At 50.6% G+C, this 25,053-nt stretch overlaps 1 long non-coding RNA gene across 2 annotated transcripts; it reads right to left on the minus strand.

Annotated features, from left to right (window-relative positions):
* Positions 1–1,404: 1,404 nt before the first annotated feature.
* Positions 1,405–25,053, minus strand: LOC115650722. Of its 2 annotated transcripts, none has more exons than XR_004000203.1 (4): positions 24,729–25,053; positions 22,747–22,881; positions 6,549–6,553; positions 1,405–1,417 (listed from the first exon to the last, which is right to left on the minus strand). It is a non-coding gene; the product is annotated as an uncharacterized LOC115650722 (long non-coding RNA). The 2 variants fall into 2 exon arrangements; XR_004000202.1 differs by lacking the exons at positions 1,405–1,417; positions 6,549–6,553 and adding exons at positions 4,422–4,434; positions 4,531–4,536.

The raw sequence follows: 25,053 nt of genomic DNA on the forward strand, positions 1-25,053 counted from the left end.
CTCCCACCACTATTCTTATCACCACGAGCTGCTCCCAGCCAGGCACCACACCCGATTCATACACCTTTTGTCACTACGTAGCTCAGTGGCCCCGAAGTGACTCCGGTGCAGGCACTCTGCACACGAACTCCCCACACCGGATTCTGTCCACACACAGAGAATTCTCTCTGCCTGGCTCCTTCAGTTCATTTCGATGCTCTCCCTACTGCCACCAGACACTGCTCATCTGCATAACCCCGCCCATGGAAACGTGACCCCTTCGGTCCTGCCGGTTTCAAGTGACTGAGTTGCCCTTGGGGAGTGGGCAGGTCACAGCAGGTCACAGCCCCAATGCACGTCACAGCCCCAACCAGCGAGGGCCCCAGGCACCAGCTCAGCAAGCAGGTGCTTGGGGCGGCCAAGGGGAAGGGGCGGCACGTCGGGCTCTTTGGCAGCAATTCTGCGACAGGTCCCTCGGTCCCTCTCGGAGGGAAGGACCTGCCACCGAATTGCCGCCGAAGAGAAAGGCGGCACAGTGGAGCTGCCACCGATTGCGATCGTGGGTTGTTTCTTTTCCCCACTGCTTGGGGTGGCAAAAACCCTGGAGCCAGCCCCGGTCCCAGCACACGTCATAGCACGTCACAGCCTGGGGCAGGGAGATATTGGGGGAGGGGATGGGGGGAGGGAGAGACTCAGCCCCATAGACCCGTAGGGGCAGAGGATATTGGGGTCAGGAAGAGAGGAGAGGGGGTTGGTAGAGACCCAGCCTGGGCTGCAGGGGAAATGGGGTGGGGTGAGGGAGCTGGGAGACAGAAGAGACGTGTGGAGTGTGAAATGTTGGTCCAGGGAAACTGAGTCACACCCAGGACATGCTGTGCAGGGGTGAGCACAGGAGCAAGGAGAGAGACCCAGCCCCACAGAGCCCAAGAGGGATATTGGGGGCAGGGGATGGGATGAAGGGGTGAGAGACCCAGGCCCATAGACCTCCCCTGGCTCCCAAGTTTCGGGGGACGGGGGAACCGCCCCACAGCACTCACCGGTGGCGTAACTGGGAGCCAGGGGAATGGACTAGGCTGAGGCTGGGTCACTCCACTTACGATGCAGTGAGTGCAGGGGCAGGGGCCTTTGGGAAGAGCCGGCCAGTCACCCCTGCAGCAGCTCCCCACCCCAGCTCACCTCTGCTCCGCCTTCTCCCTTAAGCACGCCAGTGCCGCTCCACTTCTCCCGCCTCCCAGGCTTGCAGTGCCAATCAGCTGTTTAGTGCGGCAAGTCTGGGAAGGGAGGAGAATTAGAGCGGTGGCGGCGTGCTCAGGGGAGAAGACGGAGCAGAGGTGAGCTGGGACAGGGAGCTGTTCCCCTGCAAGCCCCCCGTTACTTGCTGCTGGCAGCCCTCCCCTGCACCCCCCCAAACTCCCTGCCCGAGCTCACCTCCACTCCACTGGCACCCCTGAGTGCGCTTTTTGGTGCCCCCAACCACCTGGCACCCTAGGCCGCCAACTAGTTCGCCTAGTGTTTGCACCGGCCCTGGACACTGCCTATCAGCAGGATTCCTCCTCCTCCTCCTCAGTGAGATTAAATCTCCACACCTAGACAGCCTCTCCATCCGCTACACCACAATCCCCCATGCCTGAGCCTTCCTGCCAAAGCCCTGCACCCGGCTCCAGAGAATTAAGTCTCACATCTCACTGGGAACTCAACTTCTTGTGCCCAGAGAGTCTCGGCCCCCCTCAGTAGCTGACCTGAGAAACACAGTGTCTGCAAAAGCAGCAAAGAGTCGTGTGGCATCTTATAGACTAACAGCATTGTTAGCATTGGAGCATGAGCTTTCATGGGTGAATCCCCACTTCGTTTGATGCATCAGTGTCTGCCTTTTCCAAAGAAGTGCTTGGAGGGCCTTTTTCTATGTGTCCTGAAGGACTTCGGATCAGGCGATTAAGAGTTCGAGTCCCTTTGTGGTTGTGCTTGTGCAGTTTTACCATTGTGCTGAAAGTCCTGCTCCCTTCAGAACTGGAACCTCTTCTGGGCTGCTCAGACCAATGCTCTGGCTGCAGCTAGAGCCCCAGGAAGGAGTTGGGGGTTGGATGTCACAAAGGCTGGGGCAGGAGCCCCAGGTGCTTTCAGTCTAGCCTCTGGCCTTCCTGACTTGCCAAAGAAAATGGGCGGCTGCCCAGGCCAGTGTGTAGAGCAGTTTCCCTCTTCCAAAGGTGCTCCAGTCCCTGTGCTTGAGGGGGTTGCTACATAGTGCTTTGGGAGCCTGGGTGTTTCTCTGCTTCTCGCCAGCTGGCGAAAAGCCTCTTGGGGTAAAATCTCCTGCCCCACTGCAAAAGTGAGCACCTTGAGTGGGAAAAGTAAGAGGCCCCACCAGGGGGTCTGGCCCTGCTTTCCTACCATCTTGTGACGTTGGCCACAGAGCATCAGCGGTCGCAGGTGGCCTTCAGTGAGTGTTTGGCATGGCAGGGAGCAGCCTGGTTGAGTGTTTTTGTGCCTGTCTGAAGACCATTCATAGGCATGGTCCTGCCCTCCTATTGCCCTGACCTTGGTTGTTCTCTGGCATTTAAGGCTTCCCTTGGAGCCCTCAGTGCCACCCACCTCTCCTCTAGGTGCCCAGAGGAGGAGAGATGTGCTGGGCTCCAGCCTGGGAAGCCTGGATCTGGCACTCCTTCCTTTAAATGCCATGTGGGCAAGAAGAAGAGCTGCAGCTTCAGGGACCAAAGTTGTGGACATCAGGTGAAGCAGCAAGAAACCTCTCCATCAGTTCAACCCGCAAGAATCTCTAGCCAGACAGTTAAGTTCTAGGACCCCACCCTACAGCGGCCAGCTGGACCAAAGACCTATCTGCAATGGGCATCAGTGACCCAGAAGGAGGAGAAAAAATGCTTTAGTTCACCCAGGTAGAGGGTAACCATACACATTGAACGCCAAGCTTTGCAGCAAACCACAATATCTCCAGGAAGTCCCACTGAGTTTTGGACTCAGATTCCAGGATTCAAAGTCCTGCAGCCTGCCCATTACACCATGGAACCAGCTGCTGTTTTGTTTTCTAGACCCCTGTGTCTCTTGGCTGGCTGGTTTGCACTCTGCACTTACTGCTTCCAACCAGCGGCTTCCTCTCACAAGACTCTCTCTCTCCTCCTGCAGCGACTGTGGTCCTGCACTATGGGATCCGCGGGTCCTGCCCTGAGTCCCCACATCCCCCTGCTTGGTCTCCATTCCCTGCAGGCTGCAAAAATGTCAGGGGAGGCCTCTCCTCTCTTCACTCGGTGCTCCCGCTCATATCGGCCAGCTGCAGCCTCATCTCCTGGAACTCGGGCAGGTGTCACTTGATCCGGTCATACATTCACAGGCTGAGTGGCTTCCCAGCCTGGATGCTCTTGTGGAAATCCCACAGGTGACACTGCAGAACATGGCACCGTTGGTTTCTTTGATGTTGCGGTGTTTGCCTGATGACTGGAACAAAGCCGCCAACTCCTCCCTCACCGACTTCCGTCAATCCCCTGGTTGCCATAGAACCCTCTGATGCTTTCCTGTTCTGCCAACACCGCCAGGCCTCGCCCCCCTGCTCTTTTATCTTGCAAGCTCGGGATGTTCAGCTTCCAATGTCCTCTGCCCTGGGTCAGGGACAGGGGCGGCTCCAGGCACCAGCGCAGCAAGCGCGTACCTGGGATGGCAAGCTGTGGGGGGCTGCCTGCCGGTCACTGTGAGGGTTGCAGTCAGGCTGCCTTTGGCAGCATGCCTGCAGGAGGTCTTCTGGTAATGCGGATTAGGTGACATGCCTGCAGGAGGTCCTCTGGTAATGCGGATTAGGCGGCATGCCTGCAGGAGCTCTGCCAGTCCCACAGCTTCCATGGCAATTCGGCAGCGGGTACGCTGAAGGCGCGGGACCGGCAGACCTCCTGCAGGCATGCCACCGAATCCGCGTTACCAGAGAACCTCCCGAAGACATGTCGCCGAAGGCTGCCTGACTGCCATGCTTGGTGCGGCAAAATACATAGAGCCGCCCCTGGTCAGGGAATTGCCCACATTGAGCACACTGTGAGAACTGCGTGATCCGAACAGTCCAAAGGCACTACCCTGTACTGGGTTGTCGACGTGCTCTCCTTCATGTAAATCCGGTCAATGCAACTCCTGGTCTGTCCCCGCAGAAAGGTGAACCCTCTTTGGGGCTGGTGTGAGCTCCTCTAAGCCCACCTCACTACATATCTGCGCCAGGTAGTACTCATTGTAAAAACGTTTCGTCTGACAGTCAGGAAAACAGGACCAGCAGTCCACAGGCCAGCTGACACAATTAAAATCCCCCCAACACCAAACAGTCCAGAGGAAGAGAGCCAGTTTCTTCCACTGATCTTTCCATTCATGCCTTAACTGGGGACCATACACACTAATATAGCCGTAACCAGTGCTACAGAGCACAAAGCCCACCAGTAATGCCTTCCCTGGTCAGAGCTCCACCACCTTCTGTACTCACACCGTGAATGTGAAGAACAAGACCCCAACCCTATGGTTCTTCCCTGGCCTGGAGGACCAGAGAGATGGGCCCTTCTTCCACTCAACCTCTTCCTGTTAATCTACCCTAAACTCATGAATGTGCATTTTCTAAACACCCACCATGTCCAAGTCCAGCTTCCCTAAGGCACTGAACATCAAGTGCCTCCTCCTTGGCCCCCAAATCCCTTTCACACAGCTGTTTTCACAGATGCCCTTTCCAGGGTACTGCCCTTGCTAAGATGCACAAAGGAGTTTTCATCCCCAGTCCCGGCCTGTCACTGCCCAGCAGTCCTCTGGCACCATTCCTGAGGGCCACCCTGTCTCACTCTCTTCCTGCCATATTGGGTGCACCAATAACTCATGTAGTAGAGACAGCTCCTTTCCCTCATTGTTGAAGGTCAGGCCAGACAACTAGAGGCAGAAGCCCACAGTATCTTTTTCTACTGCAGAGCCCAAGCTCAGGGACTCACCTTGGGTGCAGACACTGCTGTGCTCCCAGAGAGCAAGCCATCCCTGCACAAAGAAAGATGAAAGGACCTGCCAAAGCCTGGGATTTAACCCAGGACCTTTACATCTTCAGTCTAATGCGCTCACAGCTGAGCTACTTTGGCAGCTGTATGGGATTACTTTGGCCTGTTGCCTCTCTCTTCGGGATGTTTTTGCAGCAGTTGTACACAAAAAGGACGTCATTGTCAGCGGCCCATGAAGACAAGTCTCACTTTGGCCTGCTTTGATCAGCTTGACTTGCTGCCTCACCCGGTTCCTGCCCTAGTGCCTGGGTTGACCTGGTGGTGGAAGGGGACTGGGGGCCAGTGGCGCGGGGAGGAAGTTGAGCTGGACCCTGAGCTAGACTAGACCCTGGCAGTGAGAGTCTGGTCACCATTTGCCTCCCCACTCTCCTGTCCTAGCTTCCCCCACTGGACATCATTTTGGGAGGGAAGTGGGGCTTCTGCCTCTCCTCCCCGATTTTCACACGGCAGAGGAGTGCAAACAGGAAAATGAACAGCTGCTCCACACCCCCACCGGAGGAACCTGATGCCCTTAGCTGTGGTGAGTAAGAAGTGTCTGTTGGCTGACAGGGCCTGTCCCCGGGGAGCTGGAACAGCAGCTGCTGCCTCCCTCTTGGCTCCAGGCTGTGGGAAATGCTCATTGCCTGGCTGCATGGGCGGATGCTGCTCCGTGCTCTGGAGAGCGTCTATATTGCTCTGTCAACCTACCCCGGGTTATGTAAGAAAGGGGCAGCACAGGACTCTGGGCCATGTCTCCCCAGCCCCTCGCTCCCACACGCTGGCGAGTTGGGTAACTGGCGAGGGATTGCACAAGAGAGAGTCAGAGACAGGGGAGAACCCAGGAGTCCTGGCTCCCCCCCGACATACACTCTAACTATTGTACCCCACTCCCCTCCCAGGGCTGGAGATAGAACCCAGGAATTCTGACCACCAACCCACCCCCCCTGCTCTGACCACTAGACCCCACATTCCCTTTTTAGATTTTAGGCTCGCTGCCTCTTCTATCCATCCACCCCACCTGTCCATCCCTTTGCTGCAGGTTTCTGGGGTGTCACCCCTGCTCTGCACTCCCCCAGTGCAGCCCAAGGCTTTTCCTCTCCCCAACCACACATCCTCTCCCCCTCGTGCTGGATCATCTGCTTGGCCCCCTGCCTACTCTTAGGGCATGCTGTGCGGTGTTGCTGGGGATTGTGCAACGGCCCAGCACCAGGCAATGCAGAACGGACACCACAGGCTCTGCCTCGCCTCACCTGAGCTGCTCTCCAGGTGCATCGGAGCCCAGCGCCCGGCACCTGGGCACTCCTGCCCCACAGGGGGTGAGCTTCAGCCCCCGCCACGCTCCGCAGAGGGGAGAAGGGTCAGGCCAGCCAGCCCTTGTAAGATGGGGAAATCATCACTGGGGTTGATGGTATGGTGGCTGTGACAAACAGAGAGACAACTGTTGAGCCAGTAGAGCATGCACACACGCACACACACAATTGCAAACATACACAAACACATGCATGAATCCAGCCACACACACACACAATTGCTAATATACACAAACACCCGCACAAATCCAGCCAACATCAACACAATTGCTAACAGATGCAAACACATGCACAAATCCAGCCACATGAACATATACACTTGCACAGACACAAACACAACCCCCACAGCTGAAATAATACACCCCCCTACACAAAACCCATACAGAAAACCACACAAACACATACAGAAATCCATCCATCCATCCCCCCCTCCCCACATACACACCCATCCCCATTCTGTGCACAACCTTGGGTCACTGTGACACTGAATACTTCAATTGGATGGGGGACCCAGCACCATGGTTATTCCCTGCCCCCCAGGACTGGCAGGGGGTTGATTGGGGGCACAGGCAGTGCAATCCAGTGCCAGCCAAGGGGAGATTAGAGGTGGGGACGGGGGCTGTGGTTTCTGCACCACCCGGTTCCTGGCACAGGCTCCTTCGAGGATTTGCTTTTCTTGGTAGTTTTCACCCCATCACCACTTCCTGCCCAGTCCCCTCCTGCTGTGCTAGATGATTTGGCGGGGGATGGGAAGAACCCAGGAGTCCTGGCTCCCAGCCCCACCTAACCCCAGTGCTGGGACTGAAACCTAGGTGTCCTGACAACCATCTTCCTTTCCTCTAACCACTAGACCCCACTCCCGCCCTTTTGGGGAGCCAGGGCTCCTGGGTTCTGTCCCCAAGACTGGGAGAAGAGTGGTGTCTAGTGGTTAGAGCAGGAGGAGCCAGGACTCCTGGGTTTTATTTTCAGTGCTGCTGTGTGACACTGGGCCTCTGTTTCTCATCCCACTTTTTGGGTATGGAGCCTGTAAACTCTCTGGGGCATGGCCTGTCTCTCGCTGTGTCTGGGCAGTGCCTGACCCAATGGGGCCTTGATCTCAGCTGGGGCAGGGACTGTCTCTGTGTCTGTGGAGTCCCCAGCACAAAGGGGGCCTTGATTCTGTCCTGGTCTCTGTAGGTACTGCTGTTGTGCAGATAAATAGTTGTGATACTAAAAGGCGTGGCAGTGCGTGAGTGCACCACCATTGCAAGGGCTAAATGTGATTCTTATCCTTGTGACCTCCCGTGCACCGTCCCCCCCAGCTGCCCGATTCTGCACCCTGAGCCCCTTGTGCCGCTGCCCTTGTCAATGGCAGTGCTGAAAGCCATCCAGCCCTAGCGCCAAAAGAAGAAGATGGGGGGGAGGAGCTTTGCAAAAATTGGTCACACCAATAGGAAACCAGCCCCAGCAGTTTGTGACTTCACGTTCCAAAATTAGATGTATGCGCCAACACACACACACACACAAACACGCACACGCACACACACACACAGAGCCCCCTGTGCCAATGCACCACCTCACCTCGTCCAGGGAGGTCTAGGCGGGGAGCTTTGTGTGGGAGTGGCGATGGACGGCACCATCAAGGTAGGTTCTGGAGATGGTCCTCCAGGTGTGGGCATCTCAGCTCCAACTGGCACTGGGCTCACGCTGGGCTGCATTCAGTTCCTTTCTCTGTTGTGCACTCCGGCTCCACAAACGCCCCCTGTCATAATATAATTCCCAATTCTGAACCTTAGTGTCCAAAATATGGGTACTATCATGAATTCCCCTAAGCTTAATTACCAGGTTAGATCCTGTAGTGCTGCCACCAATCAGGACTTAGAGTAGAGCGCCTGATAAAACCTGGTCTCCCCCAAAACCTTCCCTGGGGACCCCAAGACCCAAATTCCTTGAGTCTCACAACAAAGGGGAATAAACCATTTCCCTTCCCCCTACTTTCTTGCTCCCAGCTCCTTTCTGCCCTGGGTACACTAGGAGATCACCATGATTCAAACTCCTTGAATCACCACACAGAGAGGATTGATACCTTCCCCCCTCCTCTTTTCCCTCCCCCCCCGCTCTCTTTCCCTTCTCCCCACCAATTCCTTGGTGTGTACAGACTCAGTTCCTTTGAGCCTTAACTAGGAGAAAAAAATCAGACAGGTCTTAAAGCAAAGCTTTTAATAAAAAGAAAGAAAAAAGGTAAAAGTTTATCTCTGCAATTTAGATGGTAAAAAGTTACAGGGTCTGTCAGCTTATAGAAACTAGAAAGAAGCCTCTCCCCCAGAAAAATACAATTTAAAATACTTCCAGCAAACTACACATTTGCAAATAAAGGAAAACAAATAAAAAGACTATACCGCCTTTCTACCTTTGTACTCACAAAATTGGGATAGAAGATTAGATAGCCTATAGGTACGTGTGGTCACTCTCAGAGCCCAGAGAGAACAAAGCAAAACCCAAAAAAACCAAAAAAAGGCTTCCCTCCACCAAGATTTGAAAGTACCTTGTCTCCTGATTGGTCCCCTGGTCAGGTGTTTGTTTCCCTGTTTGTTAACCCTTTACAGGTAAAAGAGACATTAACCCTTAACTATCTGTTTATGACACCCCCGCCCCCTGCTCTTTCCTTCTGGTACAAAAAATATCCTCTTCTTTGGCCCCAGAGAGAGACACCCATGGTGATGCTCAGCACGCCTTCCCCCCACCTTCCCCCCATTCCCAGGAGCGTTTGGGAAGGGGGTCAAGATTGGGGAGAGCTGGCATCCCGAGGGGAGGATATGCAGGGCCGACGAGGGGTGGGAGGGGAAGCCGGTACAAATTACCGGGGCCCGGCTGTCTAGAAGGGGGCCCGGGGCCTGGCTTCCCTGGCTTCATTGGCCCTGTTTAGCTGCTCTGGCCTTGCTGAGGGTCCCCCAAAATTTTTTTCACCAGGGCCTGTACCAGCTCTAGGAGGCCCTGAGGGGGCTTGCCCCCTCCACAGAGCATGGGGCTGCCAATAGGCACCTATGCATGGTCCCCCTCAGGCAGGGCCAGGATGGAAATGGGGGGCCTGTGCCCCCAACATGGAGACTCTGGTGTGCAACCTTGCTTAATAGGTCAGTCTGTCCTTTCTCTGACTGTCCCATTCCAGCTTCAACTAGCGCTTGTGGTTCATTCATTCTTTTTCATTCCTTTCCTTCTCTAGCTTGTTTGTTCTTGCTTTCTTTTTTCCCCTCTACCTTTCATGCTCTTCCTTTCTTTCTTCTTTTTCTAATATTTTTTTCTCCCTTTATTTCTTTCTCTGCCTTTCACGTTCTTTCACTTGCTCTCTCACAAGTTATTTTTTTCACTTGCTCTTTTCCTCGCACCTTCCGAGCCAAGCGGGTTGTCCTCGCACACACATTTTGACAGGTTTTCCTCCTGATCAGCAAGTGGATTAAGCATGTCTTCAGTGGGGGTTTGGCATGCCAGGGAGCAGGCTGGCCGGTGTCTTCGTGGCTGTCTGCTGGCTACGCATAGGCATGGTCCTCCCCTCCTCTGGCCCTGTCCTCAGTTGCTCTGTAGCTTTTAAGCTTCCCTTGGAGCTGTCAGCACCAGCTGCCTCTGCTCTAGGTGCCCAGAGGAGGAGAGGTGTGCTGGGCTCCAGCCTGGGACTCTGTCTCCCTCCTGCCTAGCCCTGACTATCAAGCCTGGCCCTGGCACTCCTTCCTTCAAGTGCTGTGTGGGCAAGAGGAAAAGTGTGGCAGGAAGCACAAGGGCCAAACTTTTGGGCCCCATGTGAAGCAGCAAGAATCCAAACTACCTGGTCAAACCACAGGCATCAGCAACCAGGATAGCAAGTGCTAGAGCTCCAACCAATTTTGGCTATCACAACCCAGCTCCAGTGGGCAAGTCACCCAGCAGGAGGGGAAAGATCTGCTCTTGTACAGCTGGAGACAAGGAAGTTGAGCAATGTGAGCTTCAGGGCTTTACCACAAGCCAACACAAGGTCCCACTGAAATTTGAACTCAGATTGACAGGACTCAAAGTCCTGAGTGCTACCCATTACCCCATGGGACCAGCTCATGCTGCTTCCTTTGCACATCAGTGACTCTCACAGGGCTGGCTCATGTAAGGGACTGTTGGCCCTTTACTAAAACTTACTGGGGGTTTTGGCTGGTTAGTTCCCAGTCCCAATAGAAGGAGGAAGGGCCAATGGGAAATCAGGACCCTGAGACTGACAGTCCCCAGGGACAATGTGGAGATGCCAAAGCTCCAAGTTAGCCACACTAACAGGCCAGGCAGTGTAATGAGGGAGTCACCCCGCCAGGGGGTCCCATCCTCCTTATGAGCTGGAACTACCTGGGCCAGAGTGGGGCAGAGCTACGGAGAGAGCAGGAGTCTGAGAAGAGCTGGGCAGCAGAGCTGCACCAGCCAGGGAGAACCAGGACAGATCCCTGCTGGGAGCCGAGCAGCAGCAGCACGAGCCATAGAAGCTTTCCAGGGAGCAGATCTGTGCTGGAAGAAGAGCTGCAGCAAGCAGAGCCAGAGAGTCTAGAGGAGCAGGCCAGGGCAATGGAGGCAGAGCCGCAGCAGCACTGGGGCTGGAGTTGGGTGCAGTGGGCAGCTTGGGAGAGTGAAGGGGACCCTGGGCAGAAGGCCCAGCACAAGGAGATGCCACCAGGCAAGAGGCCTTGCAGGCCAGACTTTCAGGGGTTAGGGAGATCGTATCCCCTACATGGGGGCTGACACTGGGAACAAGGGGCCTGTCACCTAGAGCATGTGGCCACTGCCAGAGCAAGTGTCCAGCCCATGATGTCCCTGCAGCACAGCCAGTGTTAGCCAAATAGGCTCGTTTCCCCCTGGAGCTACTCAATTACCCCAAGGAGGCACAGAAGACAAGATGACGGATACCAGACCTTTATTCTCGATCAGCTGAACAGGTGCCTCTTTCTCGACTAATGCCAAAGGAAGAGGACACACTTTACAAGCTCAGAGTCAGCCTTCTTATACTTTGTAACAAACAATTTAGCGTGCATACATTCCATTAACCTATACATTGTTTACATTCCTTTTTAGGGGTAATCAGGATGCATCTGCCTAGCGTCTATCCTGAGTGAGTGGGGAGGAAACAGCCTATATGATAAGCGAATAGTTCACATAGTTAACCCTTGCTCTAACACTAGGTTACAAACATCCTTTTCGTGCAGAGCTTCCATTTCTCAAGTTCCTTTTACAGACAAGTTGGTTCCGCTTAACATCTTTCTCCTATGTATTTTGTCTACGTGCATTAAGTAGGGTTACATACATGCAAAGATTAGCTGGGAAGATAATGGGCGGATAAGCAGAAGTTGCCAAAAGCAAGGAATTGGCACTCCCTTTTGCTCCAACACCAGGGCCTGGGAAGGAGGCCTGGGACATGTGAGGGAGAGACTGTGACCTGCCTTGACACTCCAGAGACACTGGTTGTGATCTCCCTGCACTACAGAACGGTGACCTGTTTTCCTTTTCCATCTTTCTTTATGTTTTACATTAATTGCTGGGTAATAAATGGTATTGGCTTGATGCTCATGCAATGAGGAGTGAATCAGGGAAGTGCCCAGAGCTGAGAGAGTACCCCAGAGTGGGGACACCATAGCCCTGTTCAAGTGATCATGACAAGATTGGGGGTTGGCCAGGGTTACATGGTCTCTGCCACACATAAGAGTGGAAAGAGTCCTCAAGGTTAGGCAGCCTCTGGGAAAAAGAGTGGGGACTCATATCCTTCTGCTGGCCAATTCCACCAGGGAAGTTCCCCCCAATAGCCAGACCAGAATCTCCCTGCACTTGCCCTCATTGCTTCTCTTTCTCCCCAACCCACCTCTGCTGATCTCCCTCTGGACTTTCTCAGCACCTGGCCCCACAACACTTCCTGGCAGCCAGAAACAGTGCTTTCTACACCTGTTCCTGGGGATGTGGCCTCTCTCTTGGCTGCTAATGAAAGGAACCTTTCCAGGAAATGGCCAGGGCTTCTGAGAATTTGCATGTGGCTGTGAACATGATTTGAGTGCTGGCACACAAGGCAACTTGAACGCTGAGTACCCAGACTGAGGCTTGAAAACCCTGGACCCTCAAATTAAGAGCCTGATGCTCTACCAACTGAGCTAGTTGAGAAGAGTTTCACTGCTCACCACAAGAGCCAGCAGGCAGGCAAACGTGAGGCAAAAACAGTCCCAGGAACCCCTCCTCTTGTTCTGCACAGACACTGCCTATCAGCAGGATTCCTCTTCCTCCTCAGTGAGACTATATCTAAGCACCCAGACAGCTGGCCTGACCGCTGCACCCCAGGACCGGCGCTAGGGGTTTTAGCGCCCTAGGCACATGGCAATTTTGCTGCCCTACGTGCTTGTCCCGCAGCTCCAGTGGAGCTGCCGCAATCGTGCCTGCGGGAGGTCCACCGGAGCCGAGCAGCCGACTGTCCGCAGTCGCAATTGCAGCAGCTCCACCAGAGCCGTGGGAGCAGCTGACCGTCCGCAGCCATGACTGCGGCAGCTCCACCGGAGCCGCCTGCCACCCCCTCCGGCAAAACGCCGCCCACCAATAATCCTGGCACCCTAGGCGATTGCCTAGGCCACCTAAATGGAAGCGCCGGCCCTGCTGCACCCCAATCCCGCATGCCTGAGCCTCCCTGACAAAGTCCTGAACTTGGCTCCATTGAATTAAGTCTCACATCTCGCTGGGAACTTGACTTCTTGTGCCCAGAGAGTCTCAGCCCCCCCACTACATGCATCTGACGAAGTGGGGATTCACCCACGAGAGCTCATGCTCCAAAACGTCTGTTAGTCTATAATGTGCCACAGGATTCTTTGCTGCTTTTACAGATCCAGACTAACACAGCTGCCCCTCTGATACTCAGCCCCCCTTAGCAGATGACCCAAGAAACACAGTGTCTGCCTTTTCCAAAGAAGGGCATGAAGCAGCCTAGCTCTTGTGACTACATGACCTAATGGATAAGGCCTCTGACTGTAGATCAAGTGCATGTGGGTTCAAGTCCCTTGGTTGTTGTGTTGCTGCAGTTTTACCTTCATGTTGAAAGTCCTGCTCCCTTCTGGGCTGGAACCTCTTCTTGGCCGCTCAGACCAATGCTCTGGCTTCAGCTAGAGCCCGGGAAGGAGTTGGGGGTTGGGTGTCACAAAGGCTGGGGCAGGAGCCCCAAGTGCTTCCAGTCTTGCCTTTGCCCTTCCTGACTTGCCAAAGAAAATGGGCGGCTGCCCAGGCCAGCGTGTGGAGCAGTTTCCCTCTTCCAAATGTGCACCAGTCCCTGTGCTTGAGGGGGTCGCTCCATAGCGCCTTGGGAGTCTGGGTGTTTCTCTGCTTCTCGCCAGTTGGGGAAGCCTCTTAAGGTAAAATCTCCTGTCCCACTGCAAAAGTCAGCACCATGAGTGAGAACGGTCAGAGAACCCACCAGGGGCACTGGCCCTGCTTTCCTACCATCTTCATTAATGACCACAGAGCATCAGCAGCCCCCCCACATGATGGTCTGTGGGTGGCCTGCAGGCAGGGAACAGGCTGGCCGGATTTCTTGTTGCCTGTCTGCTGGCCACACATAGGCATGGTCCTGCCCTTGTTTAGCCCTGCCCTCAGTTGCTCTCTGGCTTATAAACCTTCCCTTGGAGCTGTCAGCACCAGCTGCCTCTGCTCTAGGTGCCCAGAGGAGAAGAGGTGTGCTGGGCTCCCACCTGGGACTCTTCCTCCCTCCTGTCTATCAAGCCTGGCCCTCCCACACCTTTCTTCAAGTGCCATGTGGGCAAGAGGAAAAGTGTGGCCACAAGCACCAAACTTGCAGGCATCAGGTGAAGCAGTAAGACATCCAACCACCAGACAGCCACAGCCACTTCTAGACCCCAACCAAAGACCTGCCTCTAGTGGGGAAGGAGTTACATGACTCACTCTTGTAGAGCTAGAGATAGGAAAGCACTTTGAGCACCTGGTCTTTACCATCAGCTAACACAAGGTCCTACTGAAATTTGAATTCAGGTTGCAGGATTCAGAGGCCTGAGTGCTGCCCATTACACCATGGGACCAGCTTGGGTTACCTTCTCTGGACTTTGGTAACTCTCATAGGGCTGGCTTGTGCAAGGGACTGTTGGCCCTTTACTATAACTTAGTGGGGTTTTGGTTGGCTAGTTCCCAGTCCCAATAGAAGGGGAAAGGGTCAATGGGAAATCAGGACCCTGAGACTGACATACCCCTGGGGCAATGGTCACCAACTGGTAGGGAACAAGTGAGAATTTGTTAATGGAGAAAACTTCCTGGTGAAAATTGGCAAAGCTGTGGAGATTTTGAAAAGTTCCAGTGAATTTACACATGAAGATACAAAAAGAGAGACAAACACACAGAGAGAATGAGAAAATCACACACTGCACAGACCCACACAGACATAACAAAAACCAAATCCACACAGCACACAGAGCCATATACACATAAGGGAAAGCCACACAAAATATAGAAAGAACAAATCCACACGAAAAAATACCTCAAAAGCCCACAACAAGAAAGCACAAAACCCACATACCAAAAGAATACTAAGCAAAAAACCAATCTGCATGCAAAAATCATACACACACCCACGCACACAAAACTATGCAAGGTATCCACAAAAATCACACAGGACCCACATGCACATCAACACGACAGACGAAAACCACACCAACATACAGAAAGCCAGGCAGGCTTTGAGTCTCACAGCGAAGAGGGTGAGCACAAAGGTGGTTTGGGGAGCAAAGATTGAGTGGGAGTTGGGGGCAGTGCTCTGGGCTCTGCTTGACCCCTCTTGACACAGGCAGCTGGTGGAGAGCAGAGCCGGGTAGATCTGTGGAATCTGCCCTGCTCTCTGTAAAGCAAGAAGACCTCAGTGTCTTCTGAGCTGGAATTGTATTTTCTGCAGGACAAAATGATTGGCAGAAGCAATTTGCTTAAAGAAAACTAGCACTCCAGGTGAGGTTTGAACTCACAACTTCAGCATCACTACTATAAGTCCTGCATACTAACCCATTGCATTTCTGGTACCTAGCTGAGGGCCTTGTTTCCTTGATTCATGGATGGATTAGGGGTTGAGGGGGTTGCATTAGCTAAAACAAATCCATATTAATGGCTGCAGGATGGCAGCAACAGAGGTGGGGAGTCTCCTTCTGTATGATAGAGCTGGTTCTCCCTTCCATTTCTGAGGGGAAGGTTGGTGTTTTGAGCCCACCCGGTGTTGGAATGCCCCATGGGTTAGATTAACAAGACTCTTGAGAAAAGAAGGGAGGGGAAGTCTTTTCTATTCCTGCCTAGCTCCATTGGTCTCCTGTGGCCCTTTCGGCTTTCTGCTCCCCTGTGGGGGAGATGCAGAGACAAGCCCCCATCTGAGTGAGTCACCGAGAGGCTGTGTCCCATGGAGTGTGTGTGGGAGACGGGGAGGGTTGGATTGGGCTCAAGGGGAGAAGGCTGTGTGTGACAGTGTGTGGGGGAGGGTGTGTTCTGTAGGATATAAATGATGGAAAACACAGGGGCAGTGACAGTGAAGCCCCGTGTCTCAGTGTTATGACCCTGTGTGGTGCTGCCGTTCACCTTCCCCTCCTATGGTCTCATCTTTCATTGAATCCAGCATTTTTTCACCTGTCATCACCACAGAGGTGTCCCACATGCCCAGGGCCAGCTCTAGCCATTTTGCCACCCCAAGCACGGCGGCACGCTGCGGGGAGCGCTCTGCCGCTCGCTGGTCCCGCGGCTCCAGTGGACCTCTCACAGCCTGCGGGTGCTCCACCGCAGCCACGGGACCAGCAGACCTTCCGCAGAAATGCCTGCGGGAGGTCCACCGGAGCCGCCTGCTGCCCTCCCGGCAACAAGCAGAGCGCCCTCCATGGCGTGCCACGCCAAGCAAGCGCTTGGCATGCTGGGGCCTGGGGCTGGCCCTGCACATGCCTCAGATACAGAGTGTCCCTCTTAGAGACGCTGAGGCCTGGAACTGATTTCAGCTGCTGGACAGCTCTGCTAGGTATTTATTCATTTGCATAGGAAAATGCTGAGTGTTTAAATTCATTTCAAGCCCCCTGCCCCCATTCAGCAATCTCCTGAACATACTGGAGTTGGGTCTGGAAATCGATTTTCATTAGAAAAAGTTTTTCAAGGGAATCACTTGGATTGGAACTAGGAACCTATTATCCTGCAGGGAAACATTCACCCACTGATCTATGCTCACAACAAAGAGTGTCATGTATAGCCCAGAGCAGGAACAGTTTTTAACCTGAGGGTTAGTAAACTTTATACAAACACCACAGCTTACAAACTCCGCACTCCCGCTCTGTGTCACCAGAGCACAACAACAACTCTCCTTGGAGCACACACAGCTCCCCAGCTCCATGCCTGTCAGTCTCTCCAGCATTGCTCCAATCCCTTAAAGCAGGCTCTCAACCTCAATTTACCTTAGGGCCAGTGCCAATCCTCCAATCCTCCCAGTGAGCCAATAATGTCACTCTTACCACTCAGAACCCGCCTCCCAAAACTCTGCCTCTCAGCTGCCTAAGGCTCCGGGAGGGAGGTTGCGTGGGGGGAGTAGGTCTAGGTTCAGGCCCTGGATTGGGGCTGGGGATTGGGGCACAGGCTCCGGGTGCAGAAGGGGTGAGAGGCTGGTCTCTGGGAGGGAGTTTGGGTGCGGGAGGGTTTCTAGGGTGCAGGCTGTGGGATGGAGTTTGGGTGCTGCGTGCAGGCTGGAACAGGGTGTAGGGGGAACAGGAGGAGGAGGAGGGATGGGGGTGCAGGCTCTGGGAGGGAGATTGGAGGCAGGTGGGAGAGGGTGTGTGGAGGGACGGGGTGCAGGCTGTGGGAGGGAGTTGGGGGCAGGTGGGAGAGGGTGTGTGGAAGGATGGGGGCAGGCTGTGGGAGGGAGTTGGGGGGCTAGGAAGTGTGGTGGGATGGGGTGCAAGAGCTGGGAGGGAGTTTGGGGGCTGGGAGGTGTGGAGGAGGTGCAGGCTCTGGGAGGGAGTTTGGGGGGAGGAGGGTGTATGTGGGGAGGGGGTGAGGGTGCAGGCTCTGGAGGGAGTCAGGGGTGCATCGCTTACCCGGGGCTCCAAGGCGGGGCGGGCTGGGGGACCTCCGCATGCTTCTGCCCCCGGGCATCACCTGCGCAGTGTCTCATTGGCTGCAGGGGCTTGGGGTGGGGACAGCTCGTAGAGGCACAGCTCTGCCCCGCCCTGCCATGGGGAGGGGCCAGCAGCCACTGGAGCAAGCAGGCAGATGCCGCTCAGCTCCACTGCACTGCCCGGGGCCCTGGGAGGGGAGTGCCTGGGGGCAGCAGGTGGGGCCAAAGGAGTGACCCGGTCCCAAAACTGCTGGAGCCCCACGGGCAAGATGTGGGGACCAGGACTGCCAGCCAGACAAACACCTTTAAGAGGAGGTGTCCCTCTCCCTGTCACAAACTGATCTTCCTCCTTCAGTTCAGTGACAGCCTGAATTGTTCCTTATCCCGGCAGAGCCAGAGGATTCAAAGCAGCAACATCAAACCTCTGTGTAGTTCGCAGGAATGGACATAAGCACTCCCTGCTATCTGAAGAGATGTTCAGCTTTGCCCTTGGTCAACTACAAGGCTAAAGGGAAAGGAGGTGGTGCCAGATATAAAGAGTGAAACACGACACATCATAGTTATACCCATGGTAGCTGCAAAATCTTTTTATTTACTTCTTGTTATCTGCAGTGTATTGTTTTCTCTGGAGTCTAGGCCTTGACCAAGAAATTTGTACCTTGATAAAATAATCAACTGCCCTTGGTGAAGGCAATGGACTTGATACCCACTCGGGTGTCCCTACACAGGTACAAGTACTAACAACAGAGGCTGCCTTTTAGCCATAGTTTTTAATCAGGGCAATAAATTGAAACAAACCCCTGTTAAATCATTTCTCAGCCCAAGTCCTTCACCCACATTCCCTAGAGCATTGGGCCACCATGTGGACGTTTCATTTCCTGCCTCAATTTCACACAGAGACAATTTCCTTTGCACAGATCCATGAACAGCAAAACCTCCCCGTGTCTCTGGTCTGAGCCAGGGTATTCGATTCCAGTGAACCCTTCTTTCCTGCAACTGCGATGGGCAGACAGAGGGGACATGGTACCTGCATCCCTGCCAGTGAGATATTGGCTCGGCTCTTTCTTTCTGCTGCTGCTGTTAGTCCAGGAAACATCAAGGGTGCAATGCAAGACTGAGTTCATGCACCAGCCCCTGGAAATATTTCAGTGTCCCAGAGAAATCCTGCCCTCTGCTATTGGAACGATGTGCTGGAGATTTGACTAGGAAAGGGAGTGTCTGAATTGTCAGAGTGGGGAATGAACAACAATCTACAGCAATGTTGTTCACACAAACACACTCTCATCCTGCTCCAGCCAGAAGGGAAATGGGCAGAAATTCTCGCTGTTCAGCCAAGGACACACTTACACTGATGCGCAGACGTGAGTGTGCTGGGGAAGCTGGTCTGAGCAAACAATTTGAAGTGACAATTCAGTGAGAACAGAATCATCATGTAGTAAAATGGGTGTATGCCAAGTGGTTAAGGTGCTGGACTAGAAATCCATCGGGGTCGCACTGCGCAGGATCAAATCCTGCCAACTATGCAAGCACTGTGCTGCTGCTGCTGTTGTTATTGTTGTAGTCTCAATGTCTGAGCATTCACAGTGTGAACTGGAGCCATATCTAGTTTCACTCTGTCTACACTGTGGCACTGCTATAGCACTCTGGAGCAGACAGCAACTGGAGGGGTTTTCTCATCCCTGTAATAGCTACATTGACAGAACAGTTCTTCCTTTTCTTTAGCACTATCTAACCAGGGCTTAGGTCAGCTTAACTCTATGGGTTTGGGGGTGGAGGGTTTTCACACCCTGAGAGACATCGCTCTGCTAGTTCAGTGCCCAGTATACACCAGCCCTTAGATCCCTCTTGGTATTTCAACGCAGGTACTGACCTGTGAGAGGAAAACATCAGCTCACAAACACAGAGACTGAATTCCCCACATTTAATCTCTCTGCACTTTCCAGAAAGTCACAAAATTCAATTCATTCTTGCTAGGACAGAGAAAAATAAGTGACACTAAGTTTTTGGCTTGATTAAATAAAATTAAGTGTTTAATTAATATAGTAAAAATCTGAACTGATTACTCTAACAACACAGCGTGAAATAGGAACAGAGAAAAATCTTGTCAGTGATGACTAATTTCACAAATGATCTTCCCATTATTAATTTCCACTGGAGGTCTGGGCATCTCCAGTATCATTGCTCTGCATTCACCTTCCCTTAGAATTGTTCTCAGACATTGGCCTTCCTCTGCAGCGTGGGGCTCGGGTCACTTGCTGGAGGATTCCCTGCACCTTGAGGTCTTTAAGCCATGATTTGAGGACTTCAATAACTCAAGACATAGGTTAGGGGTTTGTTATAGGAGTGGGTGGGTGAGATTCTGTGGCCTGCATTGTGCAGGAGGTCAGACTAGATTATCAGAATGGTCCCTTCTGACTTTAAGTCTATGAATCTATGAATCTATTCCCAAATTTGGAAAATTGTGCAGTTCAGAATGTGAGTAGTGACCCCGTCTGCTTCCTGCACCTGCTCTACATTGCTCCACAGCAGCTTCTCCCCCTGCAGAGTCACCCCAGCAGTGCAGTGCAGCCGCCCAGGCGTCAGCAGGGGCCCCTGGCAAGGACAGTGGGTGCAGCTAACAGCCCAGTCTGCCTGGCATTGAGTCAGCTGTAAAAAAGTAAAACTCCCTCCCAGAAGTACAGAGACTGAATTCCCCAACTTTAACATCATGACCCCTGTAGAAAGCCACATGTGTCAGTTGTATTTTCACAGGGAGATGCAAAAATCAGGTGACACAAATATTTAAGTTGAGTAAATAAAGTTGAGGAGACAGTTATTAACCTCACAGAAATATACTAAAGATCCCTCAACATAACACCTGAAGGGGAAATATGAACAGAGACAAACCTTGTTAGCAAAGGCTCATTTCCCAAACAAGCCTCAAAATGTTACTAATTCCCACCCCTTCTCCACAGGAGCTCTGTGCAGTGTCACTGTTCTGCAGGTAGCTTCCCATTCAATGCTGTTATGGGACATTCCCAGGCCTGGAAATGTACCAACAACAGAATTTGAAGAGCAAACCTGGCTCCCCACACCAGGCAGGATTTGAGTGTTTTGCCCCTGTCATTTTGTCTTTGTCAATAGTACAGACGCCAAAGGAGGGATCCTGGCATAGGGGCTGGTGGGGGAGAGAGGACTGTAGATTCTGACCTGTGCTCTGGAGAGGAGGTAATAGTTGAAAGGGGCATTTCTGACTCCTCCCCTTCTCAGTGTCCCTGGGCTGGAATTCTACAGTCCACAGGACAAATGAGAGGGTGAAGCTGTTCGGTTAATAAAAACCAGGGCTCTCAGCACAGCTCCTCTCAGCACTGTCCTGTAAGCACTGTGCGCTAAGCAATTGCGCCACTGGAGCATCTGCTATTCCAGGTTCTCTGAGACCCCTAGGTTGATAAGGGCGAGCAGTGACCCCCAAAGACTTCTCCGTGGGGTTGAGAGCAGCTAGCAACAAGTGTTGGTACTTGGTGAGGTGGATTCTTATTAAGGGTTCCAGGCACCATTTGATCCTTTTGTTCTTCCATGTGTAATAACAGAGCTGGTTAAGACTCAATGGAGAGTCTTGCTGCAGACCAACAGATCTGAAATCACTGATAGTAGTAATAAGCTCGATAGTATTCATCACCATACAAATTTTGACAGGTTTCCACGCCCCTTTTAGGGCTTATGTCTCGCCTTCCCACCCTCCATTTCCGTTGGCGCCAAAGTGTGGCGCCGTCGGCCATTTTGAAAAAAATGTGTGTGTGTATGTGTTTGACTAGGGGAAGTGTTGTGTATGTTTATGCTTGGTGACATGAAGAGAAAAAAGTTGAAAGAAGAGTGTAAAGAGGAAAAAAGAGAGTCTGAGTAAGGTTTAGAGAAAAAAGGAAATTTGAAAGAAGAGAGGTAAGTTATTGAAGAAAAGAGGCTGGTTATGAAAGAATAGAAAGATTTTTGTTTTTAAAGGGTTAGTTAGTTTGAAAGAAGAGAGATTTTTAGTGAGTTTGAGTAAGGAGAGAGGATGGTAAAGGCTTAGTTTGGTAGGCAAGTAAAGAATAGAAATTTTTGAGATAAATGTAAAAGGTGTATTAAATATCAGGGTGGGTTAAGAGAAAAGTTAAATAATATTGAAAACTAGGTTTATAAAGGGAATTGACTAAGGCAAAACCTGTTTGGTAAGCACAAGATAAAAAAGCATTGCAACTATTCAATACCAATGTAGGTTAAGAAAAAAGCATTTAAAAACATTAAAAACTAGGTTTAAAAAGGGAATTTACTACGACGGAGCCTGTTTGGTAAGCACAGGGTAAAAAAAGTGAATAAAAAAGCATTGAAACTATTCAATACCAGTGTAGATGAAAAAAAAAAAGAGAAGAGCCCCCTTTGCAACGGGCAAAGATAGACAGCACATGATGGAATCAAAAAAAAGAGAGAGAGAAAACAACATTGGCGCCAAAGTGTGGCGCCGACGGCCATTTTGAAAAAGTGTGTGTGCGTGTGTGTTTGACTAGGGGAGGTGTTGTGTGTGTATGTGCTTGTGTACATGGAGAGAAAAAGGTTGAAAGAAGAGTGTAAAGGGAAAAAAGAAAGTTTGAGTAAGGTTTAGAGGAAAAAAAGGAAATTTGAAAGAAGAGGTAAGTTATTGAAGAAAAGAGGCTGGTTATGAAAGAATAGAAAGATAGAACTTTTTTAAAAAAGGAAATATTTGTTTTTGAAGGGCTAGTTTAAGAAAAAAGTTAAATAATATTGACAACTAGGTTGAAAAAGGGAAAGGCAAAACCTGTTTGGGAGTCCCAGGGTAAAAAAGTGAATAAAAAGGCATTGAAACTATTGAATACCAATATAGGTTAAGCAAAAAGCATTACAAACATTAAAAACTAGGTTTAAAAGGGGAAATTTACTAAGGCAAAATCTGTTTAGTAAGCACATGGCCAAAAACTATAAAGGGGGTACTAAGAAAAAAGCATTTAAAATGATTAAAAACTAGGTTTAAAAAGGGAATTGACCGAGGCAAAGCCTGTTTGGTAAGCACAGGGTAAAAAAGTGAGTAAAAAAGCATTGAAACTATTCAATACCAGTGTAGGTTAAGAAAAAGAGAGGTTAAAAAAAAAGAACAGGACAAGAAAAAAAAAGAGCAAAGAGCAAAAATAGAGAGCACATGGTGGAATCTGAATGAGACAGAGAGAGAAGCAGGCAGAGCCTGTTTAGTAAGCACAGGGTAAAACAGTGAATAGAAAAGCATTCAGAATCAGGGTAGGTTAAAAGAAAGAACAAGACAAGAAAAGGGAAAAGAGAGCCCCTTTTGCAAAGGGCAAAGATAGACAGCACATGGTTGAGTCAGAGAGAGAGAGAGAGACAGAGAGAGAATTCTCACCTTTTACTTCTTTCTGTAGAATGAGACAACTTTTCTGGTTCAGACCCTCTCAGACTTGTTATCACCGCCTTTGGATCGGCCCAATCAGAGGTGGTTTTACAGCAGCATCATAGAATTCATTTTCCGGAACCAATCCTAGAGTTCCAAGATTTTAAACAAGAGCCAACTCCCTCCTATCCCCCCCTCCCCTCCCTTTTAGCTCTTTTATTCTTATCTAAAGAAACAGACCCCCCCAGCATTTTCCCGCCACGTAGCCCTTTTACAGAGGGGTTTTTATAAAAGTTAAATCCATAAGCTTTTAGTAACACACCATTTTTTAAAGTTTTCCCCTAGGTTTTAAACTAATAGGGTTTGTTTCTTTTTTTTAGTAAAAACAATGTGAAGCTGCAGCAAAGCTCCTGTTAGCAAAGCAGCCTCTGTGAATCAGTGGATCACAGAGAAGGACTTTGCTTTTTTACCTGCTTTTTAACAAACACAGGCTAAAGTTACATTAAGTTTTGCAAAGGGATAATGGCTTAAAAAGACAAATCTAAGACACATCCCTTTTATATTTGTGTTGTAATAAAAAAAACGAACAGGCAGAAGCACCCCAGGTTTTTAGTAACAGACAGTTTATAAACCCCTTATTTTGTAAACCACTGAATTAGAGAGAAGACGATTGCTTCTTTCCCCACTTTTTAACAAACAGAAGTGAAAGTCTTGTAAAGGTATAAACACTTGAAAAGACATATCTAAACGAAGACACCTTTTTTTTATATAACCCCCTTGGTGTAAGTGTTTCAATGAAAGAGTGGGCAGAGGGATTTTTATAAAAAAAGTTAAAACCATAAGCTTTTAGTAACAAACAATTTTTAAAAGTTTTCCCCTAGGTTTTAAACTAACAGAGGTTATTTTTTAGTAAAAACAATGTGAAACTGCAGCAAAGCGCCTGTTAGCAAAGCAGCCTCTGTGAGTCAGTGGATCAGAGATAAGAAGGCTGCTTCTTTCCCAAACTTTTTAACAAACACAAGTTACAATTACATTAAGTTTTGCAAAGGGATAATGACTCAAAAAGACAAACCTAAGACACTACCCTTTTGTATGTGTTGTAATAAAAAAGGAGCAGGCAGAAGCATCCTAGTCTTAAAACCCCAGGTTTTTAGTAACAGATGGTTTATATTCCCCTTATTTTGTAAACCATTGGATTAGAGAGAAGAAGATTGCTTCTTTCCCCACTTTTTAACAAAGGGAGGTAAAAGACATGCCAAAATGAAGGCACTGTCCTTTGGTATAGGTGTTTTAATAAAAAAAGAGCATGCACAAACAGTCTAGGGTTATAAAAGTAATGTATAGTGACAACAAAAAAATTTTTCCCCCTAAGTTTTAGACTAGCACTGCTTATTTTTCAGTAAAAACTGTGAAGCTGCAGCAGAGCCCTGCTCTGCTCTTATCTAAACAACCAAGACCCTGTAACAGAAGCTGAACAACACATACTATAAACTATTTTAAAACGTGTTTTTGAAGTAATGTCTAAAACCCCCTCTTTTTAACGGATTAAATAAACGCATGAAATAACAAATTTACTTGAAGACACATTTCTTTATTTGTAGGGGTGTTTCAATTAAAAAAAAAAGAGCATGCAGAAGCATCCCAGACCTAAACCCACAAAACCCTTACAAAGAAAAAGTCCCTCCCCCCAAGGCTTTTAGTGTGAACCACTTGAAACAGCCTTTTGAAGCTAGTGGACTAGAAAAGAAGACCCCTTTGAAAAACAGGCTACCTGAAGACACTTTTTTTTTTTTGGTATTTAGTCCCCTTGGCATAAGTGTTTCATTAAAATGTAAAAGAGCAGGCAGACCCCCCCCCCTAGATTTTTAGTAACAGACGGTTTATATACCCCTTATTTTGTGAACCATTGGATCAGAGAGAAGAAGATTGCTTTTTTAGCTGCTTTTTAACAAAGAGAGGTGAAAAGGAATAAACAGTTGAAAAGACAAGCCTACCTGAAGACCCATAACCTTCATTTAGCCCCTCAGGCATAGGTGTTTCAATAACATGCAAGTCCGCAGAAACAACCCAGGCTTAAAAACACAGAAAGTTTTTCCCTAGGTTTAGGCTAGCACTGGTCATTTTTTAGTAAGGACAGCAGGCTTTTGCAGCAGAGCAGCTGTCAGCAAAAACAGCCTCTGTAAACCAGTAGATCAGAGATAAGGCGGCTGCTTCTTTGCCTGTTTTTTAACACATACAAGTGGAAGTTATATTAAGTTTTGTAGAGGACAACACTTTTTTTAGTAAAAACAATGTGAAACTGCAGCAAAGCGCCTGTTA

The sequence above is a fragment of the Gopherus evgoodei genome, chromosome 4, assembly GCF_007399415.2.
Source record: "Gopherus evgoodei ecotype Sinaloan lineage chromosome 4, rGopEvg1_v1.p, whole genome shotgun sequence".
NCBI lineage: Eukaryota > Metazoa > Chordata > Testudines > Testudinidae > Gopherus > Gopherus evgoodei.